The 22,820-nt window shown below is 46.5% G+C and overlaps 1 long non-coding RNA gene across 1 annotated transcript; it reads left to right on the plus strand.

Annotated features, from left to right (window-relative positions):
- Positions 1 to 15,203: 15,203 nt before the first annotated feature.
- On the plus strand, positions 15,204 to 22,438 carry LOC147242184 (uncharacterized). The gene is made up of 4 exons (XR_015110763.1): positions 15,204 to 15,246; positions 19,073 to 19,207; positions 19,824 to 19,942; positions 22,210 to 22,438. It is a non-coding gene; the product is annotated as an uncharacterized LOC147242184 (long non-coding RNA).
- Positions 22,439 to 22,820: the final 382 nt, after the last annotated feature.

The following is a 22,820-nucleotide window of genomic DNA, read 5'->3' on the forward strand; positions in this document are numbered from 1 at the left end:
ACGTGTAACCCACGGCAACACAAACAAGACGACGTCTGATCCAAAACGAAGGCTCCGTGGTTCCGTCTCATCAAGTTTCCCATGAGATGACAACAACAACAACAACGACAACAACAAAAGTTATAACACTTATAGAAACACATTTTCTCCCTACGATGGTCCGGAAACAGTTTGATTACATGGCTGGGAAACAAATAAGATGAAGTTGTTGTGTCAGATTCCCAAACCAAAGTTCATTCCTATCCAATCGACACTTGTCATCCTGACACTCTGTCACGTGACTTCCGCTGCTCTGGCCCATGTTTTCATCAGGACTTGTTTAATATGAGTTTTATGTTTTGCTGTTTGTGGACACCAGGAGGACCAGCTGTTCCACCAGCGGCAGCTGATGGAATAAAACAGAAATAACTCCTAAATTCCTGATTTTTTTTGTAATCATTTAACATTACCAGACACTTCCTGCTTTCAGTCAGGTTCATAAATGTTTCAAACATCACGACCACCCACCTTTGGTCACATGCCCTCCATGAGTGGCGTTAATTGTGCCTCTCATTCGTTGTTGCTCTCTGTGGTCCTGATGTCTGACTCCCAGGAGCGTCGACTGATGCTGGCGTCCATCTTCTCACCTTTTACAATTTCCCTGGGGTCTGAGGTCAACATGGATTGGTGATAAATCGTTTTAATTCAAAAATGTATGTCTTCAGCCTGTCACTAGATGGAACCCTTGATGCACCGCGGGACCTGCTGACCCAGTACAGGCCTGCACTGTGCTGACTGTCCACTGTCAGGACAACTCGTCTCTTGACAGTCCTGCTGAATAGACAATGATTGAAACGGCACAGGATTTTGCTCGTCGACTTTATATTTTCACTTAATAACCTTACTGGTCAGCACTGTCGCCTGACAGCAAGAAGGTTCCGGGTTCGAGTCCCGGCTCGGGCACGGGATCTTTCTGGGTGAGTCTCCATGTTCTCCCCGTGCCTGCTGGGTTCTCTCTGGTACTCCAGCTTCCTCCACAGTCCAAAGACATCAAGAGGGACCAGGTTAATCCAGACTCTAAATTGACCGTAGGTGTGAATGTGAGTGTGAATGGTTGTTTGTCTCTCTATGTTGGCCCTGCCATGAACTGGTGACCTGTCCAGGGTGAACCCGCCTCTCACCCGTTGATGCTGGGATAGGCTCCAGCCCCCCTTAATGTAGGAATAAGCGGAAGACAATGGATGGATGGATGGATGGATGGAACCTTACCATATGAAAATATGATATATAAAGAAGATACTCACACTGAAGCGCAGCACAGTAACCATCAGTCTGGGCTTTGCGTACAGAACTGGATGAAAAACCACAACAACAACAGCAAAAAAAAAGACAGCGAGATTACCTGTGATAACACAGAAATAATCATTATTATTATTATTATTATTATTAATTCAGCGCTCTGCCAAATTGGCTGAGCACTGAAGATTCCAAACAGGCAGATTGACTTCAGCTCACCGACTTTCCCTGAACAAACAACAAACAAACAAAGTGTCATAGGCAGGTCCTACGTCCTGTTTTTTTGGGCCTCAGGAGTTTTTAATGAAACAAAATGAATTTAAAGACTCAAAATATAATTTTTTTTAATCACTGAGCCTCTCTGAAGGTGAGCGGTGGGGAAACAGTTCCTTCAGGGGCCACCTCAATAGAAGCTGGGCAGACCAGTGGGCCGGACTGTTTCTCTGGCCCCGCTGAAATCGAAGGAACCAGTAAATGACTGGGCCAGACTTCCCGGCCATCACTGGGGAGTGAGGTTGACAAGTGTTGGGCTAATTGGATTGGAGGGTAATATTACATCAAAAGACGTCACCCGCTCCTTTAAAATGGCAGTAATTAGGGCATTCTTTAACAGGAGGGAGATTATGGAGGAGCAGGGATCAGACAACATGACAACCACCAATGTGACGCGTACAGGTAGTTTCATGTCCTCCTACACAGGCTACATGGACATACCATGTGACCAACTTTCCTCTTTTTTAAACATAAAGATTTTACTTCCTCTTTGTTAACAGTCTGGAACAACAACTGGCAGTGTCAGAAGTGCACGAAACATAAATTAAGTTTGAAAACAGAATATTTGGTGGTTAACTACAGTTCCCAGTTCCTCCAGTTGGAGAGGACAAGCGTGCTTCTTCCTGTGCTTTCGCAGGTCGGATGGCCATCCTGATACAAATGGGAGTTTATCACAGACGACCGTGCAGGACAATGCTGTGTTTATTCCTGCTGGACGCTGTTGCTTGTTGTTGCCTGCTGGCTTTTCGTGGTTGTAAACAGAATCTCTGGCCCTCAATCCATTTCCTCATCGTCCGCCAACAGAAGGAAACTACAAGTGACTTGGTGTGAGAGCACATGTGAGCTGACCAAGCAGCAGAGGAGGGCTGCATCCATGCAACAGTGACGCTGCAGACGGTGCTGAGAGGCGAAAGAGACTCAGCACTCAAGCAGCAAACACAGCGTCAGAGCCCAGTGCTGAAGTGCAGCCACTAGAGGTCCTTGTCCCGACGGGTAACATGGACAGGCTGCTCACGCATCCATCCCTGTGCTTGTGTCTTTGTGGACCTTCACTGACGTTATCCCACCCCCTCGCGCTATAACCTAGCGCTAAAGCCAGAGTCTGAAGCAGTCTTTATTGAATTAATAGGAGGAAGTAACTTCTTCTCTGAGGGGAGGGAGGAAGAATTACAGGCTCTGAAATCAAACTGTGCAAATGAAAAGTGGCCCTTTGCTTGTGTGCAGAGCCAACTGACCTGGAATCCCAGCAGTATGATGCAACATTAATCACTCGATGATTTCAAAACTGAGGAAATTTAGGTTCTTTTACTTCACTCTATTCTTTAGATTCACGCCATCCCTGCAGCGCTTGGATGGATGAGGCCCCAACCAAAGACCTGCCAAAGACGCAAGAGTTCCCTCCAGGTTTGCTTTTCGTTGTTGGTGCGCGGTCGCGACAGGTGAGCTACAATCTACAGCTGAGGGAATCAGCAGTGCACAACCAGTCAGGTGGAAACAAAGCCAGGATGAATGACCTTTGACCTCATCGGTTAATTGGCTGAATTCAGAATACAGACTGATACACCGTTAAGACTCTGTTATTCAGGGGTGACTCACTGGGAGTGACACGCTACGCAGGAGTGCTCTGATCACATTCACTAAGTTAGAAATTCACTCCTGGAAGCTGCCCAGCACAACCACAGTCTGAGCTGCAGGCCACTGGAGCAGCGGGAGTTAAGGGCCTTGCTCAAGGGCATCTCAGTAGTCAGTTGAGGGACAATTCAGGGGTCAAAGGTCCCATTTTGGAACATGTGATGATGAAGGAAAAGAAAAGGAAAGAAAAAGAATCGAAAAAAAGGAAAAACTCTGCTTTCATATTTCCATTGTTGCCTCCTCTCCAGGCATTTCAAACCTCTTACGCGAGCTTGTGATTGGAAGGTTGTGGGTTCAATCCTCAGCACTGGCAGGATGGATCTGAGTGGGTAAAGTGACAACACAGCTCCGGGGTGCCCTTGAGCAAGACCCTTAATCCTGGGAGCTCCAGCCAGCAGATCAGCTGGCGGTCGCGCTGAGACGTCTCCAGCTGTGGGTGTGTAACTGTGTGAACGTGGTCATTGTGGCCCTGTAGGAGAGTGACTCAACTCTGGATGATCCGAGCGCTGAACCTGGCAGAGGCAAGGATGAGCGCAGGGGGGTGTGCTGCCCTCAGAGACCCTGCAGGTGACCCTGCTTCTGTAGGTGATGTAGCAGGTATGTCAGTAGACTTATTATGACCTTTACATAGGTCGAGTTGAACTGAGGCGTTTGTGTGTGTGTGTGTGTGTGTGTGTGTGTGTGTGTTTGTGTGTGCGCGCGCGCGTGCGTGTGTGTGTGTGTGGTTTAAGAACAGGTAAGAGGCTTCAGACTGAACTGTGATGTGGAGCTGGAACACAGAATGGTTGGAAAGAACAGACTTTTTCCATTGGATGCAGAACTTGGACATTTTATAGTTGTTGTTCTCTCTCATTACTTGATTAATATTGAAGTCTAGCAGGACAAAAGGGAAAAAAAGACAGCCTTACTTGCTGACCTCGCAGATTTATTTTTCAGTCTAATGAATAAATATGTTTCTGAGTCAGCCAAGTAAGTATTAACCGTTTTAGACTGCCAGTGCAGGACTTTTCCAGCACTTTCAAACAGTGTTTAAGTGTAACTCAATAGGTATGGCTTTTTTATATCAACTGGTACTGAATCCCCCCCCCCCACACACACACACACACACAAAATGATCTCAACAAAAATAAAATGGGGTTACTTTTTGTCTTTTTATCCTAGTACAGCAATAAAATACACCTCCCAGTGTGTAAAGACAACTTTTCTATGCTGCTTTCAATGTATCATGACCCCCCCCCCACAGATTATCTGAAATGTTGCCAAACAAAGATACCAGAGCTCGCCTTCATAACGCAAAGTTTCAGCGTGCTTTGACGCAACGTACACAGCAGCCATCTACCTGGTTCTCTTGTGACATGTTAGACTGGAGGCAGCATTTTCAGTCCTGCGTTGTTGTTGTTGTTGTGGTAGTTGGTAGTTGTTGTCATTGTTAGCTACTTTACCATTCCGGCAGCTATTGTTGTTCTTGCTGTAGTCGGCCCCACAGAGGCTGGGTCTGCTCCACCTCTCTGCCCAGACTCACACGGCTGCTATCGTGGATGCGCTAAATCAGCTGAAAACGCCATGTTTGTGGGTCCAGACCTCCTGAGGCAACTCCTGCTGTGATTTGGTGAAATATGAAGTGACTTGACTCGCCATATAAGCAGGTGGATAATGACATAACAACCTTAGAGGATGGAACATTAACACAAACATCCATCCATCCATCCATCCATCCATCCATCCATCCATCCATCCATCCATCGTCTTCCGCTTATTCCTGTTAAGGGTCGCGGGGGGCTGGAGCGTATCCCAGCGGCTATGGGCGAGAGGCGGGGTTCACCCTGGACAGGTCGCCAGTCCATCACAGGGCCAACACATAGAGACAGACAACCATTGGCTCTCCCAGCCACGCCTACGGTCAATTTAGAGTCTGGATTAACCTGGTCCCTCTTGATGTCTTTGGACTGTGGAGGAAGCTGGAGTACCAGAGAGAACCCACGCAGGCACAGGGAGAACATGCAGACTCACACAGAAAGACCCCGTGCTCCAGCCGGGGCTCCACCCACAACCTTCTTGCTGGGGGGCCACAGTGAGGACCACCGTGCAGCCAACACAAACATTCACATGTGAAATATTATTTCTCAGAGATTGAGTATTTTTTGAATTGGTCTGTTTGTCCAGATCCAAATATACAGCCCGTTTTCTCTTACTTCCAGACTTTTACTTACTTTTCCTTGGAAGCATCTAAACTAAATCTTCATGCCATCAAACATGCGTTGTGTTGACTTAGTTGAACACTCAACACGAAATAATTCAGCAGCAATAACAGGAATTTTTAAATTACAGGTCAGTTTTTCAGGTGCATGTTAACACTGAAACAATCAGAACCAGCTGGACTTAAATGTACTTCAACATACGACAGTAGTACTATAACTTCACCCTTCCAGAGAAACTGCAATATCAAAACCTCTGCCGCCTGATGGAATCCTAAAAAGAAACAAACAAAATAGGTGAACGTGTGCCAGCTGCCTGTACTTATTGATTATATGCACATTCACTCTGATTTCTGCTCTCTCTTCAGCAACACGCAAAGGCTGTGAGAGACACAGACCAGCGCAGAGCCGTTTTCACTCAACAGTCCCAGGTGGTCGCTCAGTGAGGGTGAGGGCACATTGTTAGACATACAGCTCATCTGCTGGACAGGATACGGGTGGTGTTTGTTGGACATAGAGGTGTGAAGGTTGTACAACGGCGTAAAATTTCATTTTGCGGTGGTGTATCCATGTGTCTTTGATTGTGGGAGTGTGCGGGGCTGGAGGCTGCGCGTGCACGGCCGAATGTACCAGAGTGAAACCACATGGGAGCAAACAAACATACAGTTGAAAGCTTGTCAGTCTGCTGTGGAACGACAGAGACCAGAGAGGAATGAGATCAGTCCTGTGAGTCCTGTGGGCACAGAGGTAAGACCTTAACTCAAGTTTGAACCAGAAAAAAAGGCTTCTCTTGCAGCGCGGTGGTGCTTTTGTTAGCACTAGATCCTCACAGCAAGAAGGTTCTGGGTGCGAATCGTGCCTGGATGTTCTCCTCCTCTCTGTGTGGGTTCCCTCCACAGCTCCAGCTTCCTCCCCTACTTGGCAAAAACTTGCAAATTAGATGAATCGAGGGTGTGAATGGTTTTCTGTCTCTACGTTTCAGCCCTCTGAGGGACCCGTGACCTGTCCGTGGTGTCGCCCCCTCTCTCTGAACAGACTCCAGCCCCCATAACCCTCAGCATGATAAGCAGTGCAGACAATGGATGGATGAACTACAGTAGCATAGATGGAAGAAATCTAAATGTGAAAGAAGAAGTAGATCTATTTCTCAGAATGGAACTATGCCGATGTGAAATTCACTGACGTGGTTTTTGAGCCTATTATGGCAACAAACTTTATGATGTCAGTCACTCAGAATAAAAAGGTTATTCACAGGTTCAAATCCAAAATGTAATAATGTCCGAGTCAAGATTCAAAAAGAAACAATTTGCTTTGTAGTTTGCAGGTACAGGGCAGGCATGAGTGTTGATACTGGAACGGTTTATCCGTCTCTGCTTTACTGTCACATCACACACACGCGGGAGGTGCATCCACCCTCACTGTAGGTGGTGAACGCTCCAGACCACAGAAGCACAGATGAACCCGACTACCTGCTCTGCGTTTACTGACGTGCTGTAAACTGGTTCTCCGGGCTGAAGTGATGTCTTTTTTTGCGGAAAGTTGAATCAGAAAGGATAACAAGACACGCGTGTGGGTGTGTGCATCAGTACAATAATCAGCTTTTACAACACACACCCTTGTGCACACACTGTGTATGCAACCACGATAGAGCTCACAGAGATGCTGTTCATAATTTGACCTTCAGCTCCCCTTTTGTTTCACCAGCAGGAACTGGGAGCTGCTCATTCTAATCGCATCTTTTCTTTATCTCGACAGTCAGCGTTCATCATCAGTATCTTGCTTTGTCTTCAAAGACTTTCATACATAAGATGTGTTCAAAACCCGAGCCGTGTCCGAGCGGAGCCAGGCACCTGGTCTCCTGTACAATCGCCTACAGTGCAGCAGCTTGTGTGGCTGTGAAAAAATGTTTGGGCACATTGTGACAAGCCAATCAGCGCTCGTTCTGCGGTGAACAAACATGCAGCCAACTGCTGGACTTCATCGCTGCTCTGACGCACCGCAGGTCCCAGCTCCCACGAATGAGTGTTAATCCTTTGAGTAATGAAAGGTTGAAAAATGTTCATTGAACAGTGCACATCTTCTGCAGCGATGTGAATGGAAGTAGCAGATCAGATGGAACCAGCAGACACCAGGTGTTGGTCTGGTGTTGTTCCCACCATCAGATGCGCTTGAAACATACTGAGGCCTTTAAGTGACACTTGAACCAAAAAGTTGAATATATGTCATGTCCTCTTGGAGAGGTTTGTCTTTTCCCTTCCTGCATCGCTTCTTTGTGACTCCAGATTGCAGAAAGACCCAGCCATGTATATTTAGCCTGAGGCTGACAGGCCACCTAAAAAAACTACTAACAACGGTGGAACTGTCGAAGTGTCAACTCAAAAACTCTCAAGTGCCTCACCTAGAATCATCCACGTGTTCTTTCTCAGGCTGCCCAGTAATCCAAAAAGAAATGATAATACTTCTTTGTGAGCTCAAAACACTCACTGGCGAGTACTTGAAAGGTAAAATACAATTTTTAGGTGAAGTATTGCTTTCGATCAGAGGGTCCAGCCTCAGTGTGTGCCAGCAGAGACCCTCGCAGAGCACGGCCCCGGTGTGTGATCAGCTGCTGCGTGACGAAGTCACCCACGCCAGAGAGATGGAGATGAATTAACCCAAGGAGGGAAAGTCAAACTGTCCTAAAACCATGCAGTCTTCTTACAATTCAAACAGCATTTACAAGTCTTCGGATGAAACATTAAACACTTCAAACCTTACAACTCCCGACCCCCCTCCCCCCCCCCCACCCCCGTCCCCTCTCCATGGGTTGACTTGGGGAAGCCAAGTTCCTTCTTTGTTTTGATTGAGCTCTGGCATTTACACAGGGTACCCCCAGTTGGGAAGTTAGTTAGACATTCTGGATACAACTCTCAACTCACATCACACACACACACACACACACACACACACACACACACACACACACGCACACACAGAAGATAACCTTTGTGAGTTAATTACTGCATTTCACTGCGATGGACTTTTACAGCCGGCCCAACAGAGCTGAGGCTTGACGGGGTTGGGGAAGCTGCTGCGGGGCCTCAAGTGAAGAAGAATTCAACAATGGCCTCCTCTAATGTGACCCCGTCAGCGGCCCCTCCAGCACAACTGTGACTTCTAATGAAGCAGATTGAGTTATTGAAGCTATAAATACTCAGATTGTCTCAGGACTAACATTTGTTGAGTGGATAAGAGAGGGTCTGTTCACTGCTGTGTTTGTGAGAGGCTGGGGGTGGTGGGGGGGCAGGTTTCTGTCAGCCTCATTTGGTACTTTGTTGATCTGCATCGAGTATTGTGAGGAAACGGAGAGAGAAACAAGCCGCATGTGCAGATGAATGAGCTGCAGTCCAGATCCACTGGAGCCGAGTTGAGTCGCACTGTTGTTTGTATTTCTATGGCAACTTTCAGCTTAATTTAGCAGTTCAGTCTTGTACTGTCGAGGTATTTTTTTAAACATACTGACAAATATGTGTGTTCTGACAGTCCTGCCCCTTCCAGTGCCGGGAAAGAACTTCTTGGTTATGACGATTGCTTTTGTGGTTTTGCTGCTGCAGTTGCTGACATCAACCTGTCAGAGGACAACAGATGGATCATAAATGTTCATTCATAGTTTGGATCCCTAGCTGAATAAATAATCTGAGACGTGAAGACAGCAGCGATCATGTCTCCTCAGCACTGGTCTCTGCTGCCACTCCTCTCTCCGTCTCCTCCCTGTTGATGCTGTGGAGGTTTTCCTCTGGTCCAGGGTTCAGGGTCCTTGTTGAGTGATTTCTGGTGCAACCTTCAATTTCAGACTTCATGTGAAGCAAATGTGTGCATGTAGACAACGTGGATGCAAAAATCAATTCTTAACAACCCTCCCTCCTGCCACCCTGCACAATCTTCGAGCCTGTTGTTGAAACACTACTTCTTCGTCTTCTACAGCAGTTTTTTTGTACATCCCAGAGGATGGTTGGCTGGCGCGGCTCTGCAGGGAGAGTTGTGATCCCCGGTCTCTTCTGTGTTGAACCGTCCTTGAGCAAGAACCTGAACCTCTAACTAATGTGTGAGCAAGCTAGGGCCTTCCAGAGAGAGCAAACGCTTAGTTTCAGGACCAAAGCCATCTCCTCTGCGCCCTCTGGTTGAAAGGCACGCGCACCGTGGCGTGTTAGGCCACTTACATATGTATGTGTTAGCTTAGTCGGTCAGAAAAGGAAAGAAAAGGTTGGTTTTGGTGGTTTTATCATCAGTCTGTCAAAATAAGCTGTGAGACTGAGCTAAAGGTTTACTTAGGTGCGTTTCATTTCCCTTGCACCCTGTATTAACACTGACACAGATTCATTTGGCACCTTGAATTGTACTCTCCTCTGAATAGGCTGTTAAAACTTTGCACTGGACCTTGAAGCTGGAGCACAGACAACAAATTTAATTCAGCTGCAATGGCAGAAATTGTTGTGCTACGTGGAGGGAAGCTAACAAAAAGAAGTTCCCATGACCACAGCCTGTTTTATTCAAGATTTTCTGGTGATGAACCATCAGTTTCAAAAACCTTTGGAGCTCTCAACTTGCCATTGTTTGGGGGGGGGGGGGGAAAGATTCATGTCCAAGAGTGAAATCCTTCTTTTCATCTATTTGACTTCTGAGCAACTCTACAGAGAGATGGTCGACTTTCTGTCCACTTGTGTCATTGAGCTTCAGTTCCAATACTGAACAACACACTTCCCTTCCTGAGTCGCCAAGGTTTTACCTGATACGACTCTGTACTGCAGCTTCCAGAGACTGCAGTGACTATTACATCATGAGGTGATGAAGTGAGCACTCATGTGAAACCTGTGAGGTAACCCTTAAACATTTCTTTTGGTGTACAAATGTTCCATTCTCCGCAGCAATGGGATGACTGAGGCAAATAAATGGGAATTTACAGGTTTGGCAATCACACCCCAAACTCACAGTACACGTGTAATGTGGCTAAACCGGCATCAGTAAATGAGGCAAGAACTTCACGGGGACTGGTTAAAAGAATCCCATTTTTGTTTCACATCATTAATGTTACTATTTTTAAGTGAATGTAATTGCCCCCAATTTTGCTCCCCCGTTAATTGGCAGCATATGTTGAGGTGGTAATCCAATCGAGAGCAGCAAATACCACTAAGAATGTCACATCGAGATCTTGTTTGGGGCTCAGCACTAATAGTATAAAGTGATTGCATATTCTCGCTGATCTGGTTGGTTCAGTTGCAGGTTTCAGCTGCCGCGTCAGTAATCTGATGATCAACGCTCCTCCTTCTTTTCTCCGTGCTGGTACCAGAGCAGCACAGCCTTCATTTCTGAGGACACCACTGTGTTGATCTCAGCGGGGGGCTGTTGCCAGTGTTCTCTCCGCCAGTACTGATATGTTGCTGATGAACCTTTTTTTATTACCACAGTTATCACCTTCATTCTTGAAATGCTGTTTGACCATTTTCATTGGCACCGCCCTGTTTAAAGGGGTGCGCTTGCGAGATGGCAGCGAGACACGTCACCATTTACAGCCGTGTTCATCACGCGTCTCCAGGTGTGTCTGGCAGACTGCTGGTGGTCTGGTTTTGTTATCACCTACACCACTTCGGTTACGCTTTTAGTCTCACACCAGCGACGCACAAATCTCTGTTTACCACAGACAAGTGTACGTCCTCGTCTGGGAAGCATCAGGACACATTTGTGTTTACTCTGCTAAAGGTATGTGGTCACATGTGTCCCAGACCACCTCTGTAAGTGGTTTAAGAATCAGTTGTAGCCTTCAGTGCCAGCTGAAAGCGTTGAGTTGGAGCAAACGTGCATCAGCTCCAAATAACGGTTTGCCCGGTTCCTAGCTTACCACCTGGAGGGAAGCTCGCATCAGTCGAGCCCCGCTGCACCGACCAGACCTGCTGGAGCTTCGGGGGAGCTGTCTTCTTCTATGGAGGAAACACAGAGCCCCAGCATGGGGACAAGATGCCTCTTCTTGCTCTCATGCTTTTGTTTGTCGTGTCTATTTATATCACAAAATACATGAACGCAACATTTAGTGCGATTCAAAACTAAATCTGATGACAGAGGCTGGGACCATCACCATCACCATGAGCAGCTCCAGGAACAGGGTTTTTTCCATCTGATACAACATCATGATGAACCTCTGTCACTGACCCTAACATTCATTATGATGCTGATGACGTCAGCATCCTGATACCATATTTGGCGAGCGTTCCCTGTCACTCTGAGGGTTGGAGTCCTGTGAACGGCTGTGGAGACGTATCCGGGATGTGCAGGGTTCCGTTTTTTGTTCTCCCAGAGTGCAACAGTGGCGATTTGACATGGTAACACAGTGATAGGTGAAATAACCACGAGCAATTAAATGAACCATGTGCCAAGTCATTTATAAATTACCTTTTTTAACTTTTGAAATCACGTTTATGATCCAAGAATACGTGTCGTGGATGCCGTGCTACATCCCCAACGATGCAGCTCAGCGGCCAGGAACACTGTCAGGGAGCCCAGCCCCCCTGGGAACAGGAGCGCTCCTCTCTCTGCTGCCACCTGCTCTGCTATATTTTCTGTTGAAAGGTAGAAATCTGAGCTGGTAAAATCGATAAAATGATGATGATAAAATTACCAGGGGGTCCTTGAGGGATGGACTGTTATCACTTTAAGGGGAGACGGATGCACAGTTACACTGTCAGGCTGGGATCAGGAGTTTTCTACACAGACACGTTTCCTGTCTGACCTCCAGGGCTGGGATAGGTTTCATTCACTGTTTTGCTCTTCTACTGGGTGATTCGTGTCGGAGCATGTTGACCATGGAGGATGAAGATGACCTGATGTTGGGGCCACAGTCCATTTTTATTTGAGTTATTTTTGTTTGTTCCTCTGTAAACCAGTGTGAATATAAAACATCTGCAGGAAACGCGAAAGGGAAGGTCAACGTGACGGCGATCAGGAGGAAACTGTTTTTGACCGTGTCACAGTGACTCAGCATGTGTGTTTGTGCTCTCATCTCAAAGAAGATGATCGGAAACGTGGCAAAAAAATGAACAATTAGCATTTACTTGTGTTAGAGTGAGCAAGTGTTGAATACCTGAATGAATCGCTGAGTCCGAACAATGAAGTGCCTCGGACGTTCTTCTATTGCTGAGCCAAGAACACGTCTGAAACACGTTCACCCTTCCGCCCCTCAGTGGCTTCGTCAAGTTCAGCAGTTTATCAGTTTAAGTTTAGTCCTCGTCTCACGAATGCATCTAAACTGGTCGTGAGCTGTTACTGTGTGGGAGCCCTGAAGTCTGCCGTTGTAAGACGCTTCCTGCTGCTGTGACCCGTCGGCTGGACTGTCACTGAGTTGTGAGCAGCTCCTTCACAGTTACCAAAGCAAAGCAGCAGGAATGCTAACGTCCTGATAGCCATCATCCCTCACGGCGTCTCCACATGTGATACAAACTGCTGTAATACAGAGGAACCGACAGGAAGAAAAATAAAGAGCGTGTGTAAAAAAAGGAAGAATGAGCATTTGAGAACGAGGTGTAATTACATGTTTTCTTGGCAGTGTCAGAGCTACATGCTTGTTTCGTGGTGGGAGGGTGAGTGCAGTGTGTGTGCTCGGTGAGCTGTGAGAGCCTGTACGTTGCGTACGCATGAATGTGGGCAGGAAAGCAGCTGGTTTGTTTTATATCTAACCAGCGGATATGCACAATGACCCTGTAACATGCATGCACTTATCAAACTGGCAAGGGAAGGTTGTATATCCTCTGCAGTGTGGGAAACAGCGCAGCGCAGAATGGAGTCTGTATATTTACATGGGCTTTAAAATGCTCAACAGCTCAACACTCCAGCCTTTCACAGCTTGGCCGCTCACGTCGTCACCGGCTGCGATACGCTGAACCGCAAACGCTCCACTGGGTCCTTTTGCTTTGGCTGTGATGATTTTTCAGGATTAGTGGGTATCATACAGAAGACGACTTAACTTAAAGGCTTTTTGAAGAACTTACTCTTTAGAGCAAAGATCCTTTCCCTTGGGATTCCTTTCCCTTAAAGAGAGGATTTGTTCCCTCTGTGACAGTAATGAGCAGCTCCCACAGAAAACCACTGTGTTGAATAATTGACTGTAAACACTCAGGGAATGTTAATTAAGCCTCTCACACAACCAAATAGATTCAGTGGGTAATTTTGTGCTCTGAGGAAGGGGAAACCTCATGCAGCTCAGTTTGTGTACAGCTGCAACTTCCACTAAAAAAATGTTGAAGGCAGAAAAGCTTTTATGCCTCCACCAGCGAGGACTTCTAAACATTCACAGGCTGAAGAGAGGCAGCAGGGTTTCAGCTACAAAGGCACTTCATCTTTGTCCCAGGCTGAATGTGAAGTGAATCAGATTGATGCTACAACTGCAAATAAAGTCAACGCAAATGGACACAAATTAGAGTTACAAATGCAAAGATTTATGTTCCCATCAATGAGTTTACAGAGATATGAGGTTCAGGGACTGAAGAGACGTGAGTCAAGATCTGAAGAGCCTTGAACATTCTTGCTACGCTACTTTCAATGTTTATGTCACACCAAGCATCACCAGGCCCCCCCAAACCCAAAGAGCCACGTAGGTCAGTGGTTCCTCCCCAGTCATAGGAACTCTCAGAGGGTTTCCTCAAATTACAGATCCTTCCTTTGCCACAGATCTTTTTCAACTCCATACAAAATTCCATTTAATCAACAAATAAATTTTTTGCCTGAGACGCTACAGCTGCCGTCAGCAGAGTGACATCATGTGTTTCTGTCCTCCACAACTGAGCAGGTGTTCAAATGCAGTAGTTCAAGTAAGGATGATTACTCGTTGTTCAAAAGCCACTTGGCTTCTAAATAAAGACAGTTGCTCCGTGTATTTGGGTTAAAGGCACAATTTAATTAATTATCACATCTTAAGGTTGAAATACAGGAAAAATCCTGGTTTGAGTAACCTGTAGATGTGATTATTGGTAGCCAGCTGTTTTTGTTTGCCGTCCTTCTCCTCTCGCCTGCTCACGTCCCCGTCTGTCCATCAGTCTCTCCTTCTGTCTCTCTCTCTTTATCTCTGTCCCTCTCTTTCCTTCTGTCTCTCTGTCCTCCTCCATTCTCTGTCTTTGTCTCTGTCCTGCTCTCTCCGTCCCCACTGATCCTGGATCTGCTCCACCTTCCTGCTGGTAAAGGAAGGTTCTGGTGGCTGCTGTTGCAGGATGTGCTGCTGATGGAGAATTGTTGGGTGGAGGTTCATTGAAGGAGGGAGGTGCTGGACCTGCTCTACCACACACACACACACACACACACACACACACATAAATAAATTACAAGCAACATTGCTACTTCAGTGACAGATGTGCTGCTGAAGTTTATCCTCGGCTATTGAACTGATACTGAATCGTCTTTGTGTATTTACTGTGCTGCATGAGTCTTGTGTCAACCCCAGAAGCTGGAGATGCTACCTGGTGAATCCTGATCAACTAAACTCAAGAATACAAAACCGTGGACTTCTCACCCTCCCTGGCCCGACTGCATCGGTGTTCTCAGACTGGTAATCAGTGGATCTGCCGTCTGCATGTTGCAGAGAAACTCAGCGATCAGAGTTGGTGTGGTGTTTGGATCACTGTGCTTGAGTCCAGCAGCGGAGATTCCAGGTTGTCTTGGAGAACCTTAGTTTCTGCCTCCGGCTAATCCTCTCACTCTCACTCTGATTGTGTGTGTGTGTGTGTGTGTGTGTGTGTGTGTGTGTGTGTGCGTGCCTGTTTGTGTGGTTTCTCAGAATCAGAGTTTGGCAAAAACAACGTCCAGCAGAGGGCCTTCTTTAATCATCTTTAACACAGGGAGTCTCAGCACAGAGGTAAAGGCACTGCTCCACAAGGTTCCTCTGTATACAACAACGACACACACACACACCTTACATGTTATGCGGTAACTCTTTTCCTGTTAGATCAACATAATGAAGAAAAGAAGAAAATATTTACAGCAAAATGAGGCTGTATCTCATTCACTGAATCTGCTCTCAGTAAAAGTTGCTTTCAGCAAGGTTGTGTTTCATACGACTCAGTCACAGCAGCTGTCACTAAATGAACGGCAGTTTTGGAAATGTTCTTTCACACACAACAGGTAGTTGATGCTCCTTCTAATAGGCTCGTGCCTGCTAGCAGCTCACTGCACATCCGTTCAGCCTCAGCCGGGGGTTACCGAGCCCATCTCCAGCTGCATGTGGTTGGCCGGTCCAGCAACAGAGCCTGTGTGGTCCCTTCTGACAGCTCAGCCGTCACACATTGGGACGGCATGGTCCAGGAGTTGGAGGCTCTGGCTGTAGCTACATGTAGCAAGCAATTTACAATTCACAGCTGACATTTGGAGGCATGTGCAAGCTTTCTATCAGTGGCTCTCAACCTGGGGTCAAGGTTGGCCACATTTTTAGGCCGGAAACATTTTTGTAACAATGCTAAAATTCGTCATAGATAAATTGGATTGTTTTTATAATACCACGAGTGTGGCTGCACTTGAAAACGACACTGTTTTATTGTTACACGTTAGCTGTGCCAGTCAACGTGTAACAACAACATGTTGCCTGTGGATGTGCGGTCATCAAATAAACACTAAAGCCAATATTGAGAGTCAAAGGAGCAGGAGAGGCTTCTGGAACACACAGATCCTGATGCTGGCCATGTCTGGATTTGGATTCTCGCAGGCTGGGTTCGCTTGACATCAGCGACCAGAGCTCTATAAAGGCCAGCAACAGCAGAATCCTTATTATTCCCTTTATGTTCTGTAATTCTCCTGTTGAGAGGAGATGAAAGTGCGTAGAACTGTTAGTGTTGCAGCAGCGTTAACGTCCTCCACAGCTCCATCACAGCTCCATCACAGCTCCATCACAGCTCCATCACATCTACAACCCTTAGCTGCAAACCTTGAACCTCCTCAGAGCAATCATCCAAAACCATAACACAAATGGAGCCAAATTCTGTGCTTACACAGAGACGTGAATGCTTTGAGCTCGAATGAATTTACAACAGGATCCTGCTTCAAAAACACATCTGTGATAAACCACCTCAGCATGACGTAGCAGCTTCACGCACATCTGGTCGATTCAGAAGCCGACACTGTTGTTACCAACACGAACGACCATAAACACTTTCATCATCCGCAAAGCCAAAAGATACAGAACCCAATCACTGAGCAACTGCAACACCACACATGAAGTGTTTGTTGCTGTTAGTTTAGTTTTTGTAGTTCCAGCTTCCAGGTGGAGGGTAGCTCGACCCAGGTGGATTCACTTCAAGGTGAATCGCGCACAGGCAGGAAGCGCAGGAGCTAGAATCAGACCACTGGTAAATACTTTCAAAATAAAGCAGCAAATGAACAAGAAGAAGCTGTGTGAATATTTTGACATACTTTAAGGCAACGTTTGTGCTGTGATGTGTGTGTGTGTGTGTGTGTGCGCGTGTGTGTGCAGGTGTGCACCAGAAAAGAGAAAATGAGAATGGTGCAGCACATCATTACTTGGTTTCTCAGCCTGCTGGCTTTTTACGGTGGTAAACGGAAGTTTTGGTCCTAGTTCAGTTCTTCTCAGTCGTTCCAGTCCCCAGACGGCAGGGCAACAGGCTGTATGTGCCCATGAATACCTCTTTGCCTAAATGATGTCATAACTGATGATCATTCACACGTTATTCAATAATGTTGTCAAGAAAAATACTTGCATCTAAAGTCGATGGCTTCAGAAAAGTGAAGCCTGCCCAACCTGAGCCTGTAAAACTCTGGCCTGAGCCGGGCCACAGCTGGTTCAGACTTCTACGCTGAACCGTGGTGATGGTGTTCAGGGCAAGGAGGTGTAGTCATCAGGTCAGGTCTTGGACAAACTGTGTATTACCACCCATTTTATTTCATCTCAAGAATGTCTCACCAAAATAGTCTGTAACTGTTGGAAAGCCTGCAGCATGCTATGTCAGTGATGGTGCCGTGTATCCACCAGGCCTTCGACCCAAAGAAGACGAACATGCTTCTGTCCATCTGTGTCACCCAAACTTGTTTTGTGTTAATCCAAGTCCTCTTTTAGCACATTACCTGAGAAATGTGCTGATGTGATGGCCAGCAAGAGGCGGGAACAACAATCTGTCAGTTTTGCACCTGTTTCATTTCACAATATTGTCATGTCTGCATATCTGCTCTCAGTCTCTGGATTCCAAAAGGCATCAGTGATACTCTCAGTAATACTACCTTCATGACAGTACTTTAATTTCCTGGGGCCTTAGAGCAAGACAACCTCAATAAAAACCAACAAATCCCCTGTAGATTTGACACAGCGCAGCATTCTACCCCCTGAGAGAGGACACACACACACACACACACACACACACACACTGCAGCCCTTAGAAAATTCATTACTTGCATAAGACAGACAATAAGGCATGAATTTATAAACCACATAGGAGTTAAATACAATGCTGCCGGTGGAGCACCAGCCTAACACAGGTCGGACCGATGCTGGGAAGGAAAGCGCTCTTTATCTGACCTTGGTTCACAGGTTCAGATTAGATGTATTTGAATGTTGGATACTGTGTTTTTATCGACTACTAGCGTCATAAAGTAGAGAACTTTGGTAGCAAGGTCAGAGAGAAGGAGGGAGGGAGACTCGTAGCATGGACACACATCCTGTGGCGTGAGCAGCTCATGTCTTCGTGTGCCTACGCCGATTTATGTTAATGGTCATTCTGAAGGCAGTAGTTTATGGTGCTGTCGACCTTTACTGGGTTTTAAGTGCATCTAATAAGTAGTCCATATCTTGTCCCTGGTTTTAATGCTTTGGCTGGTTAGTGAGTGTGTGTGTGTGTGTGTGTGTGTGTGTGTGTGTGTTTGTGCATTGTGAATAACACAAACAATAAATTTGGCCTTTCATGATTAAATTCTAGTATGCCAGTCTAACATAGTACATGTAGTTACTCTCATATACCTTAAGTAGCAGCAGAATCCTCTGCTAGGAATAGAATTCTACACCTGGAGAGTGAGAACTACACATAAAAGGAGGCGGGGTCGGGCGAGGCAGGTGCGTGGGGAGGGTCTCTGCAGGGCTGCTGCCAAGCCGCTGTTTGCATGTCACCTGTTTGCATTCAAACGCTGGTATTATCAAGCTCTCGGTCTTGAAGGGTAAACAGATCCCACATCACTGAATATCAAAAGCATGTCGTGAGTATGAAGAAAGCAAAAGTCAAACCACACAGGAAGCTCAAACACGCCAACACAACAAACACAATCAGCAGTGACAGTTGGTGGCTAGAAGAAGACAAATTTATTAGCCAGTACCATTCGTCTCCTCCGCCGGCGTTCTTAGACGCACATGGAGGAGCAACACAGAGACGACTGAGGAGTAGCCCTCAGTTGTTACCACGCCAGTGCCAGAGGGGCGGGGCTACAACACGGCAGCTTATACACCGAATCATCTTGATTACAAACCAGGAAGTAAGCGGTGCTACCTGCTGTCTACTGGTCAAAAAGAGATTATCCCTGTAACCCCAAACCAAGTCATCAGGAGCAAATGAGTTCAGTTTCATGCTCAAGAGACTTGGTTCCAATGAGAAACCCTTTGGTTACTATAGCAACCAACTAGGGTGGCCCATCTACAGATGCCATGTTAACTCGCTTCATTGCAAACTTATCTGACGTCAAACTTCTCTCAGAGATGTGCCTGCAACCATCCTGATGGAGGGAGAAGAGAAAACGCTCTCGGCGGTTTGCTGGATGCTGACGCTCAACAGCGGCGTGGGATGATGCGTGATCTTGGTGCGGTTGTTCTGCGGCTTCCACTGCAGCAGGTATTCAAGAGCTTTTCATTTGTTTTAATAGCTGTGTTACGCAACACCCCCTGGTATCCCCAGATGTCTTCAGTTCCTAGTATCCCTCTGTGTTTTATACATGAAAAGCCTATCACTGAGTGTATGGATAATGTGTGTGTGTGTTTGTGTGTGTGTGTATTACTGTGCATCTGTGCCTGTGTGTGTTGTGCTGTTTGAGTTTGGCCAACAGCACAGACAAAGCTGTTGCTAAGCTGGATCTTTTGCTGCTGAAGAAATGCAGTGTTTGTGCTGGGTTGACTGGGTGCCACCTCCTTGGTGATGCCCTGGGCACTGGCACCCTGACCAGGCCTCTCTTGGCTGGGTGCTGCCTGGATCAGAGGCTGCTCCTCTACCTCAGTCCTATTTCACCAGGATTTAAGGACTGAATCAGAAGACCCGTGCTTAGATTGAGAAATGGTCTTCGGTATGAATTCTCCCCCTGAATTAAACCAAGCATCTAAGAAGTTTGAATGAGTTCATGGTTGGGCATGGAGGCAATAGATAGGAAAAAATATAGATAAATAACAGATAATAACCTTGTGTGTGTGTGTGTATGTGTGTGTGTGTGTGTGTGTGTGTGTGTGTGTGTCCTGAGCATAAAACCATTGTGGTTCAAAATGAGGCTGGGAGGCCCCCTGACCAGCTTCTGAAACACAGAGCCGACACTTGGCACCCATGGGGCACTGCATCATTTGGACAAAGAGGTATTCATGGGTGCGTATAGCCCGGCCATAGACACACACACACTTGTACTTCTATACTTGTGAGGCCACACACTGTAGTATTGCGTCCTCCCCCTCGGGTCACCCCTTACGCGTGAGTGTAATCCCAATGGTTACCTCACTTCTCACTCTCAGGACGTATGCACAAACACAACATGCGTGTCCTCTTTATTTACAGTAGTTCAGGAACAAAAAGCGAACACTGGTCTTCCTCTTGTAGCGTTCACACGCTGCACACGCACGTCCTAGGAATGACCGAAGACAGACGCCATTGGTGCATCCCTATGTAGACTCTTGAAAATGTTGTACTCCCCAAAATGTTGTCAATACAGCAACAGCAGGGTGTGTATCTTTTTACTTGTTTTTAAACATGAATAGAAAATGATTTGATGTGATACAAACCAATAGAAAAACAATGAAGCATTAATGCTGTTTTTCAAACTTTTAGATGCATAATTAAAACTTGTAACGAGTGTTGATGAGGAATCTGGGACCTGTTGTGGTTCTGGGGCAGAGGAAGGTGATGCTTCCTGTATGCTGTGGCGTCTGTGGATGTGGGTCAGGAGATTAGAGACTGGATTCGTAATCTGCCACGTTTTGCTGCAACATATTCCATCCATCGAATAAAACCTCGTCTTAGCCCAAACGGCGGGGGAGCAGAAGTGTGGAGAGGGCAGGACTGCGAGGGGGTCTACTGACTCAGTCGCTGGATAAATGAGACCTGATGTGTGATCAACATCGCAAATGAGCCATTTTGATGTTTTAGTAGATGGGGATATCGTAGTCATGTGAAACAGTAGGAATCATGGACGGAAAAGAGCTATTCCTCAACAGTCAGGTGGTTAACTGCTGCTGGACTGACTACATTCATGCCACAATCAGGGAAAGGATCATGACGGAGTCCCACTTACTCAGAACTTTAGTGCTGAATGCAGGACTGCATTCTTCCTGGCCTGTTTGAGACTAAATTCAACTGTAAAATCAAATGGTCCCATAAACCCAAGAGCATGGTGGGCTGATTAATCCTTGGGGGGGCCACACCCAGACTGTTGACGGGTGCCACACCAAATTTCCCCTTGTTGTACTTCAATTTTACCACAGTGATTAATTATTAAAAACATAATGTACTTGCCTGCGACAGACTGGTGCCCCGTCCAGGACGAACCCCGCCTCTCACCCGAAGTCAGCTGGGATAGGCTCCACCCCCCCACCCCCCCAACCCTTAACAGGATTAGTGGTATAATAAAGATAGAAATGGATGAATGGATGCATGCATTTATCCTATTCAAAATCACTCCAAACAGCAACTTGTATCAACTCATGTAGGAGTCCTGTAATGAGCTCCTTAACAGCCACGAATTAAATAAAACTTCCAGAACAGTACAGTTCCTGTCCCATGACCACACTCACAGGTTCTATGTATGAGATCGGGAGTATTATCTCTAATTTATAACCCAGGCATGAGCTCCATGCACTTTGTGGTCAGCCTCCACAAACACATTGTCTTGAGCCTGCAGGCCGTATGATGCCCATGTCTGCCACAGAGGGTGCTGTGAAAGTGCCGAGTCACTCCAGCTATAATGACACAGAGTAGAATAGTTGGAGCAGACATCTGAAGGTCAGCCAGAGGTATGGAATAGTTGGATGTGCTCAGTCTGACTCCCAACTCAGTAAATGCTGACGTCTGGTCAGTGGCTCATCGGTGGATTGGAAGCCAGGCGGCTGTGGTGAGGACTCAGCCTTGATATGTGGTGCAGCAGATACTTTCAAAACTCAACCAGTTCAACTGGCTCACAGAACACTGGTGCGCTTCCTATTTGAGGGAAAAAGTTCTTGGGTTCGTGATGATAAACTTGGTGTTGTAGGGTTGTGGTCTATTTTAGTGGCTGTGGGTTCAGGTGGTGGTTGTCTGGAATTAGCATCAGCTATTTTTTATGCATCAGGGAGTAGCAGTGACCTCCAGCGATCAGCCGAAGCATGAACACCACTGACAGGTTTGGTACTGAGTTAAATACAACAGCCCTGCATTACATCCTCATCCTGAGGATTATCATGTCATATTTGGATGCTTTCAACAGGAAGCTGCTCCTAATATTCAGTCAGCTTAATTCATATGAACGGGATGAACAAAATATTAGATATCTGGTGGATCTGTGAAACCCCGTACAGTTCAACAGCACCACAAACTACAGCCTCCATAATGACGGATGGAAAAGTGAACACGTCTCTGAAGCAAATTGATGTATTTTTTCTTTTCAGTCTGAGGAGCAGAGGGATGCATGCTGGAGAACACGACTGTGCTGGCGTGGATACGCGAGCAGAATCTGAAAGGACCCGTCAACGGAGTAAATTCAGGCAAAATCATCATTGGCTTTGGTTCGGCTGAAAAATGTGCCTCAGGCTGCATTGCCATGTCCACCATGGATTAACACGGTACAAATGACCGAGCTGGGGCTCTGAGTCCAAACACACATTCTGCAGCTTCTGCTAACAGAAGGAAAATTTTCACTGTTATATCCTTTTCACACTGAAAAACGTGGGTCAAACCCCCGTTTGCTCAGCATTCAAGCTTCCAGAAGACCCGGGTCTGAACTCCGCTGTGAGGGCTGTGCGCCTGTGTTTTTCTCTCTTGTAGGTCATCGTGCTGACATCATCATTACACATAAACGTGTGCCGGAACACTGAGAGGTAAACAAACGACAACATGGACGAACGTTAGCGTTGTCGTTGCGTGCATTGCAATGTTGTCTCTTTTGCAAAGCATACAAACTCGGCGCAGATTGGAAAATGTCTGAGCGCTGAAGCAGCGAAGGAGGATGGCGTTTATGGCTCGTCTGGAAGGGAGCCGAGGAAGCTACAGGCGAAGCCTG

The sequence above is a fragment of the Aulostomus chinensis genome, chromosome 20 (genome assembly GCF_037954235.1).
Source record: "Aulostomus chinensis isolate RoL2024-O1b breed Wild chromosome 20, RoL_Achi_v1.0, whole genome shotgun sequence".
Classification (NCBI taxonomy): Eukaryota; Metazoa; Chordata; class Actinopteri; order Syngnathiformes; family Aulostomidae; genus Aulostomus; species Aulostomus chinensis.